This window comes from Eumetopias jubatus, unplaced genomic scaffold (assembly GCF_037043125.1).
Source record: "Eumetopias jubatus isolate StellerSeaLion01/CBP00866 unplaced genomic scaffold, mEumJub1_p1.0 scaffold_14, whole genome shotgun sequence".
Lineage (NCBI taxonomy): Eukaryota > Metazoa > Chordata > Mammalia > Carnivora > Otariidae > Eumetopias > Eumetopias jubatus.
The window spans coordinates 58,035,545-58,043,714 of record NW_028274820.1 but is presented as its reverse complement, the minus strand read 5'-3'; positions in this window follow the sequence as shown (position 1 = coordinate 58,043,714).

Sequence of the window (8,170 nt, the reverse complement as noted above, 5' to 3'; positions counted from 1 at the left end):
CTGTTATTCTGAGCTCCATGTGACCTCGGAACCCCACGCCTCTGCACTCCCTATGCCACATCTGCCAAACTCCCACCTCCTCCCCCACCAGCCTCAGCTCAAGCACCTACAGCTTTTAGAAGACAATTTTGCATTAGACACTCCTGCTCTAACTCCCTGTCCAAGGCTCTTCCCACTGAACCATATGGACTTGGGTAGAAAATGGAGATTTTGTTGATTTCCTTGGAAAGGTTTTACAGGGAAAGGTTTGTGACTGCCCCATTCAGTATACTTGAGAAAAGGGCCCCCTTCCTGGTGCATCGCAGTTTCTCCAGCACTAGAGCAATATATGCAAGGAAGAGCATGGGCCCTGCCAGTGTTCCCCAAAGTGTGGCCCTAGTCCCCCAGCTTCCAAGTCACTGGGGTACAAGTTAACAAGCAGATTCCTGCCCCCATCCAGGCCCTGCTGAGTCAGACTCTGGGGATAGGGCCTGAGAATATGATTTTTTTTTAACGTGGTGAATTTTATTGTATGGAAATTATATCTCCATAAAGCTGTTTAGAAAAACATGCATGTATTTAGTAGTACAGTCCTTAAATATGTTCTTTGAACTGCCACCAATCGGTAATAGAGTAGGTACTGTTTGTAAGCCAGCTGTAGGTTGCTTCTTCTAATTTATTGGGCTAGAAATAAGCTTAGATGGCAAAGGAAGTCAGTTTTCTTTTATTCTGTAGTGTTTAGGGCCATATTATAGCCAAGAATAGGATTTTTAAAAATCCTATTCCTAATCCTATTGTGTTGATTTGGGGATTCTTATGCACACCAAAGTCTGAGAAGCACTCTTCTAGATACTGGTAGGTTCCAGAAGAGCCACCCTGCCATCCATGGGACAAAGATGACTAAGAATTATAGTACAACAAGAGAAGAAATATAGCCTAGAAGGAGTATTGGCCACCTATGGAAACATCACAAAAGGGGATTTGGATCTATTGGGATGGGGATCAGGGAAAGGATCACAAACGGGACCCTTGAGTTGTTTGAATGGGCATTTCTGCACAGTGAAGGACAAGGGTGTTCCAGGCAAGGAAAATGATGTGGGCAACGGAAAAGAAGCGTGGAAGTGTGTGGCACAGACATAGAAGGGCACCAAACCATCGGGCACCCTTTGCTTTGATGTTATGGTCAACCAAGCAACTTTCTGGATTTTAATTTGACTCTTTAGCTATTCTCTACTGGATAGTAAACATGCGTTTTCCAGCCACTGGAGAGATATTTTGTGCATACTGCATTACAAACCGGTAAACTGCTACCCCAATTTATAAACTGACCTTCGATGTATCAATACTCCAGACTGTCAGGTGGCGAAATTATGTTCCTAAGCCTTTAATGTGATTGCACAAGACATGACCCGCCCCCAGGAGGCTGACCAGAAGAATTGGCTGACCTTCAGACCTCCTGCGTCAGACTCTACGGATTGCTTCCCCAAAGTCACCCGTTCAGCCTTCTTCTGACTTACTAACAGAACTTGGGTCTTTTCGGATATGGGCAAGCTTGTGTTTGAGAGGAGGCCAAGCCCATCCCTGGCCCCAGCCTCTTGATCGGGCTAAGCCTATATGGCCATACTTCTCTGGCCAGTGACTGATTTAGGAAGGGGCGTGGGATGCAGTCCTCGGCAGCGAGATGGGGTGGGGAGAGGACTCACTGGCAGCTTCGGAAATGTTTTCCAGTTTCACAGAGGGATAACATAAGGACAATTGCCCTTCCGGCCGTGGACTATCACTTGGTGTGGGTTGTTTCTGCAGTGATCCTGAAACCAGGAAGAGGTGAGCCTGAGACAGTAGCAGGGGGCTGAGAGTGGCCGGGAGAACAGCAAGCCGAGCCTCGGCTGTGGAGGATGTCGTCGGGGCTCTGAGCCAGCCCTCAAACTGCCCTCCCTCTGCACATCTTGGTACGTGAAGTGACAGAAGTTCTTACTCAGTAGGCCATTTTTAGCTGTTACTTTCTTTCCCAGCTGAATGCACATGCATGGCACCGCACCCACACAGGCACACACAAACACGACGTACCCTGCGGTCGCTTCCCCGAGCGGGGAACGGAAATTAAGGTGTCACCCGGAGTGGAGAAGCAGCCTTACTCCCGGGCCGCTAGAAACTGGACTGTATTTATGGAACTAGAAGATTACACAGAATCCCACCCACTTCCATCAAGAAGCTTATCTTTTCCTCCTCAAGGACCAGCGATTTCCCCTCCGGAGCGCGTCTTGGCCACTCTGCCTGCCATCCTGCAATTACCAACCACTCCTCACCTGACCACCTTTTCTCTTGCTCGTGGCTTCTGCTGGCTCAGTTTCTCCAGCCTAAATTCTCTCTGTGTATCTTTCAGCAACTGCCACTAAATATATGCAGAGTTCCAATTTTCCAGAAACAGGTCATACCCTGGTGGGTAAGATTGTCGTGTCACACCGTCTCATCAGCTGCTGACGGCACTATGCGTGTCTGTACTTGGGTCCCAGGCCCAGCCCTACTCCACTGAGCTGGGGCCTGGGTAGAGGGTCCCATGGTACAGGTATGACAACTCGTGCAGAAAACCACTCAGAAGAGGCTTGTGGACTACAGCAGGCCTTGTGAAGTATTATCTGCTCAGTATGATGGCGGTTTACCAGATGTCCCTACAATATTGATTCTCCCCCTAATCCAAAATAATAGAAGTTTTGGTTGGGCATATAGTTACCAGCTAATGACATTTCCCAGAGTCCTGCTCAGTGTGGCTGTGTGACTATACCCTGACTATAAGTTTGTGAGCAGAGGGGATATGTGCAGTTTCTGGGGCCTTCTGTTTCTGTGCTGGCTGCACACAGATAGAATGATGAAAACTGGAGCAGTCGTCCTACACTTCAAGGTGGAAACTGCATGTTGGCAAACCAACGAGGGCCATGGGCCTGGAGTCCAATACCCAGGGTCACCAACTTACGTTAATTTGCCCAGAACTTCCCGGTTTTAGCACTGAAAGTCCTATAACCAGGAACCTCCACAGTCCTGGACAAACTGGAGAGTTGGCCACCCTACTCCATCGAGCTGCTACACCAGCTCTGGACACCCTACTCAAACTCTTGTTTGAGAGAGAGCAAAAAACAAACAAAATGCTAAACGCTTCCCTCCTGATGAAGCCACCGTATTGGGGGGTTTTGTTGTCTACCTCGCCCTCTCCGGTCCCCTAACTAATACAGATATGTTTGGTCTAAAGAACCTATTGACCACTTTTTTGTAGTCATCCCGCCTAAGGTCCGATGTTCCTTGGCTGGGCTCCCAGGTCCCCGTGTCTGGGTTCCAACCTCTCACTACTGAGTCTCCTAGGGAGACTGAGGCCTAATCGTCTTCCAGCTCTAACCCCGTCCCTCTCTTTCCCTTTCTTTATGGTTAGTCACTTTTTGAAACCTATTGATTAGTCCGTGCTAACATGCCTATATAAACACACACACCCCGACACACACAATCACATGCATGCACTCTCACAGACACATTCTCTCTCTCTCTCCTCCTCTTCCCTTGCTCTTTCCCGCAGCCCCTTACCCATCTTTTGTACTCAGCCTTTCACAGGGAGCCTTTGTAGGGAACAGATGGGAAGCTGAAGTGGATTCATGGGCAAAATAAATTTGTTTATTTTTTAAAGTCACATAATACATGTTCTTTGCAGAAAAATTAGAAAGTGGAGTTTGGTTCCATAAACTTTTTTTAAGACAAAACAAATGCAACAATAAATACAAATGCATTAGGATTTAATCTCCTTTGATACCACTCTCCTATCAAAGGCACTTGAGCTCCTCTGGTTGTCTGGGGGTGAGTAGGGGAGTGATGCTTCATGGGAGCAGAGGCCTTCTGGCTCACAGACAAGTATGACCTTGTTTTTCTGGAAGCCACCTGCAAGGATGGCCCCAGCAGGAGCCAGTGACCCTCGTCTGTATCTCTAGGTTTTCAAGGAGAGCCCTAGTTTCAAGTATCCTATCTCCGGTCCGTAAGAGCCATCTAAACCCCCCAAACTTTGAGGGGTTGGATTCCTCAGCTGCATTTCCTCCACTGCTTCCTTCTCCCTGCAGTAACCCTAGGAGCATCGGTCAGGCCATGGGTCTGGTTTGAGTTCAGATCACATGCAGGGCCAGATTTTGATCTCTCCATGGGCACAGCAGAGAACTGCAGAGAACTTCCAGGGTGTCCAAATTCTGTTGATTGATTAAAACATTTTGTCCACTTTTCACCTATCCTGAAGTGTTCAACCTGTGGAGGGGGTCCGATATGTCATTTTCCATAAAAGCTCCTTCGGAATTTATATTCCTCATGGTGAACATTTTTGTTCCTTTTTCTAACCATAAAAATAATTCATTATTTTTATTTATTTATTTATTTTTTAAAGATTTTATTTATTTGACAGAGAGAGACACAGCGAGAGAGGGAACACAAGCAGGGGAGTGGGAGAGGGAGAAGCAGGCTTCCCGCGGAGCAGGGAGCCCGATGCGGGGCTCGATCCCAGGATCCCGGGATCATGACCCGAGCCGAAGGCAGATGCTTAACGACTGAGCCACCCAGGCGCCCCCAATAATTCATTACTTTTAGAAATAGAAAAATTTAAGTAATTATAAGCTACAAGGGGAGAATAAACTGGACACTTCCTGAGTTTATATCACCCCAAGAAAATGCTGTTAATAATTTGGCATATAATTTTTCACTTTTTAGTACTACTTCTATTATATACATTTCTGTATCACACAAATAAATACATTTGTGATCTTTTAGGCAATAAAAGGACACAATTTGCATCAGGTTGGTTTGGGAAGTAAATCATCTTTGGGGCCAGAGGTAGGAATAGTGACCTAGAAATGGCAAAGGGGGCCAACACTAAGCTGACAGAGCAGACTTTTAGTGCCCATCTCATGGGTCCCTTTGTGCAATAGCAGTTTCTATCTGCTCCAGGAGGCTTTAATGAAGGCTGTCCAATAAGGCTTTACTTTTAATTGAAATTTTTAATGACATAAAAGCAAATCTTGATGAGGTGGCAAAGACCCGGTCATCAAATGAAACCTAGGGTTTGCTTCAAAATAAAATGGTGGTGGCTGGGAGCGGGTAGGGATGGATGCAGATGAAACAGAATTGTCCCTGAGTTGGTAGTAATTGAAGCTGGATGATGGATGGTTGTGGGAGTTTATTATACTATTCTGTCTTTGGTAGATATTTGACATTTTTCTTTTCTTTTCTTTTTTTTTTTAAGTAGGCTCTACATCCAATGTGGGGCTCAAACTCATGACCCAAAGATCAAGAGTCACATGCTGTACTAACTGAGCCAGCCAGGCACCCTGAGGTTTGACATTTTTCATAACAAAAAGTTAAAACAAATAACCATTAAATCCAGGAACTGACTCACAGTGAGAGACAAAATCCATCTTTCCATTTCTGAGACTTCTCTTTTCCCAGAAGCACCACCACCATGACCACTGTATTAGTCACATAGGATTAATCAGCACGACCAACTGTGGCCAGCACCCAGGAGCTCTTCCTTGCCACAGCACATCCTTAGCAAAGATCCAAGAGGGAGGTTGAGGTTGGGGCAGGTGGTAGTGGTGGTGGCAGGGGACTACGCAGTTAGGGAGAAGCAGCCTCGAGCTACACTTTGCAAGCTTGAAGAATCATGGAATTCTAGTTATTTCACAAATTGTGTTGATTGTGCATTGCAAACACTGTGATTTTTAGGTAAATTATTTAACCTCTGAGCCTCAGTTTCCAAGTCAATGAAAAGAAGATAACCACCCTGACTTCACAGCACAGAAGTAAATAAAATAACATGCAGAAAATGACCTAGCAGGATGTCTGCCACACAGTAGATGGCCATTATTCGTGCCCTTCCCTTCTCCTGAATGATTAGAAAAGCTCTAAGAAGGTCTTTGCCTTCCTAGACCTAACACAGAGGTAGGAAGATAATGTGTCCATATAATATTGTGTAACAGGATGAGAGAACAATTACCACGAAACCTGGTATTGGAATTCCTCTTAGGAGGAGAACTGTCTTCATCAGGAAAACTAACTTGAAAAAACACCATGACCCTCCAAGACTATGGCTCGGCAGAAGACAAACCACAGAGACCACAAAATGCCAGCGCCACCTATTGCGTAATTTTTATTTATTTATTTATTTATTTATAAAATTTATTTATTTATTTATTTCACAGAGAGAGACACAGCGAGAGAGGGAACACAAGCAGGGGGAGAGGGAGAGGGAGAAGCAGGCTTCCCGCAGAGTGGGGAGCCTGATGCGGGGCTTGATTCCGGGACCCTGGGATCATGACCTGAGTCGAAGGCAGACACTTAACGACTGAGCCATCCAGGTGCCCCCTATTGCATAGTTTTTAGTTGCTTGGTTTTGTTTTCTTGTAAGCTTTTTTTATTTCCCCAAGCATTTAGTAACATCTTCCACACACACATGCTTTGTGGAGGTGATATTTGTGTGAATGAAAGACAGGGACCCGATTCCATAGCTGGATCACCCCCAAAGACAGGAGGGACTAGGTAAGCGTAGGTGAGTTTGCAGACCCAGATCTCAAAGCAAGACATGAGGATAAGATTGAAATCCTGGGAAATACTTGAAATCTTTGGGGAGGTCCTGGTTCTGGTTTGAGGATTCCAGGTGAAATATGAATGCTTTAAAAAGTCAAGCAAGTGACCATGATACTGTTTGTGGGAAGTGGCAAATGAGTGATGTTGCCAGGAAATGACTTGGAGAGAGAGGGCATCCTTGGAGGAGTCATGGGGGAGTTGTGGGGGAGACAGAGGACAGACAGTGCTTGGAGCCCCTCATCACTCAGACTGGTACACGATGAGAGTCTTAGAAAGACTGTCTAGTCCCCTCCTAAAGAAAGCAGGATGATTTGTTTATCACCTACACCCCACATACTTTCCAAAGAGATTTGTGCATCTAAGAGACACACATCTATGTAAACACAGGGAAATTAAAAGATAAAAAGAGATTAGAAACCATGAAGAATAAGCAAGGAGACGGTTGTACTGGGAACAAGAGAAGATGTGGCTGTGGCATTTGAGTCTTCTGGTAAACCCCAGGAACCAGGAGTCACAGAGCTTTCCACAACTGACAAAGGGAGTTAGACCAACTCAGAAGGAGCATACTGGATTCTAGGAAGAGTTCCTGCCAAGAGATGTTTTCATCTGCATATATGTAAGCTCCGTGGCTCTGCAAAACCCAAGGGCCCATGCCATCACTATTTTAGAAGGAAGAGAAAGGCCGCTAAAGCCTTTAACTGGATCGCATGACCCCGAGATCAGGACCTGAGCCAAAATCAAAGAGTCAGACACTTAACCGACTGAGCCACCCTGATGCACCTATAAAGCCTTTAACTTGTAAAGGTGGGTGAGAGAGGGAGCTATACTGACAAATTACAATATGACTATGACTGTTAGTCTTAAAAATTCTTTAGATCTGCCTAATCTATCTGAAGTTGAGAGTCCCCGTAAAACATATGAAAACAAGAACCAATTACAAATCAGTAAATGGAAGAACAATGTGAATTGCCATCAAAGATGAACAAAATTAAAGTGAACTAGCCATAAGTTATATTAATATGAAGGCCACAGACATATGGATTTATGATCGGCACTAAAATGTGAAAGAATAAGAATAGCACTTTATCTTAAGCCCTATCAAACTTAATTATTTTCAAAGTGCTTCAGATACTGGCTATATAAGTTGAGATGTCTAAATCATAAAATAGAATTATAGCCCAAGTGATTCAAACAGCAATGTAAAACTAAACACTGGGTTCTTTTCTACCCAAGAATTTTAAGTGCCTGATTGGAATTGCGTTTATAAAGAAAATAAGATGAAAAACACGTTTTTATTGTCACTGATGAGTTTCCAGGAGACTAAAGACAGACTCTTCAGAAATGGAGGTGGGAAAAGAAAAGCTTATTCTGTTGCTGCATGTCATCTTGTACACCGCCGCTGACTGCAGCATCCCAGACCACAGAGGCTGCTCAGGGTTCAAGAGCATGGTGTCCTATAACAATTCAATCCTCTTCCCTAACTGGCACCTCCTGTCGGCCTCATCTCATCCCCACAGGTCCTCGAATGGTATTGGGTGTTTTATTGTTTGAAATAACCCAAGTCCCTGGCTATTGGATTCTTCATCTTCTA